At 33.9% G+C, this 1872-nt stretch overlaps 1 non-coding gene across 1 annotated transcript; it reads left to right on the top strand.

Annotated features, from left to right (window-relative positions):
* The first annotated feature begins 241 nt into the window (after nt 1-241).
* On the top strand, nt 242-314 carry TRNAK-CUU (transfer RNA lysine (anticodon CUU)). The gene has a single exon. It is a non-coding gene; the product is annotated as a tRNA-Lys (tRNA).
* The last annotated feature ends 1558 nt before the right edge of the window (nt 315-1872 follow it).

Genomic DNA, 1872 nt, shown 5'->3' on the forward strand with positions numbered 1-1872 from the left:
GTTCAGGGGCGCCTGCATCAGCCCGCTTTATCGCTGACCACTAGAGGGCCATTTAAACATTTATTAAACAGTAAAAGTTTGTGTGCACAGAATCGGAAATGAAACACAATTTTGAGAGTAGTATAAAGCTTTACCAAAAAAAATTATGGGAAAAAAATTTAAATATAAAATATAAATCTTGGAACAAGTTAAAACAATCTTATTACTTTGAAAAGACTTAGAAAAAGGACTTTTCTCATCTGCCCGGCTAGCTCAGTCGGTAGAGCATGGGACTCTTAATCCCAGGGTCGTGGGTTCGAGCCCCACGTTGGGCGGTTGCTTTTTCTGCGTTTTTTCCAATTCGCTATTACTTCATATGGTCCATAATAATTGAACTCAATCTAGAGGATCTTACTTTCAAACAATTCAACACATAACTGACTTCAATCCAGAGTTACTTATTTTCAAACAATTCAACACATTAAAAACTATTAAGACTGAACAAGTTAAAAAAAGGGAACAATAAAACTAGAAAACAATTTCATATTATAAATACACAGTTAAAGGTTATCTGTGTATAAAAATATTTGTTACTGAGTGGTCTATTTGAAGGTCACTGGAATGCCAAAGGTTAGGAGAGAGAAGACATGAAAAATTAATGAAATTGTAGGGTTCATAAATATTGCTGAAGTGATCTCTGTCAAAATGTTTGAAATGTGTAATTTTAACTTTATGCTCTGCAATACTGAAAATTACTTTGGAGACCAGCTCTGATTCACAGGGTTCACTATGCACATTAATTTCATATCCTTGAATTCCTCTAAGTAATTTACTTTGTGCATTTGGGAAGGACTAGCGATTATTATGGGCTGTTTAAACCACTGTAAGATTGTTTTAGTGATGATAGCTATCGTGAACAGATATAGGAGTTTCGTAATCCTTTTTTTCTAAGTCAGTGATCCAAACTGAACATTTTTACTGTAGCAATTTTGCAGTCTCAAAACATATTCAATATCCTGTGATAAACCGTAATGGAAAGTAATATAAAAAAGAATGTGTATGTATGTGTGTGTGCACGTGTGTGTGTAACTGAATCACTTTGCTGTACAACAGAAATTAACACAACATTGTAAATCAACTATACCTCAATAAAAAAACCCATATCTCAAAGCAAGTAATTATTTTTTCCTTCATGTTTTACTAAAAGAACTCAATTTCTTAGGGCAAAACTTTGCTTCTACCTTCACAGCTGCAAATTCTTTCCTTGCTTAAATATTTCCTGTCATTCCCAGCAATTCTCAAACATTCTCCACAATTACCATATGTTATTATCATCAATTCAAGATACTATTTCAGACTTTGGAAGAAACACATGGAAAATTTCGCAATCGAAAATGAAGACCCCTAAATACTATTATTACAAAGGAATATTTAATTTCTAGGTGATGGGAGGTGAAGTAGAATTTTTAAAAAGGCAAACTCTGTCAGAGAAAAATCAAACTGGTAAATTGATGAGAAGTCAATGAAGATATATTTACTTTTAAATATATATCCATTTTAAATTGAAAGTCAGTGTTATGGGTTGAATTTGTGTACCCCTGATATTCGTATGTTGGAGTTCTAACCCCTAGTATTTCAGAATGTGACCTTATTTGGAAATAGGGTTGTTGCAGATGTAATTAGTTAAGATGAGGTCATATAAGAGTAGAATGCACGCTTAATCCAATGTAACTTGTGTCTTTATAAAAGGGGGAAATATGGACACAGGCAGGCACCCAGAAATGCACATTTGGACACATGGGAAAATGCCATGTGAAATAAAGGCAGAGATCAGAGTGATGTGTTTATAAGCCAAGGAATGCCAAAGATGCCAGCAAACAACCAAAAGCTAGG

Source organism: Physeter macrocephalus, chromosome 11, assembly GCF_002837175.3.
Source record: "Physeter macrocephalus isolate SW-GA chromosome 11, ASM283717v5, whole genome shotgun sequence".
Taxonomy (NCBI): domain Eukaryota; kingdom Metazoa; phylum Chordata; class Mammalia; order Artiodactyla; family Physeteridae; genus Physeter; species Physeter macrocephalus.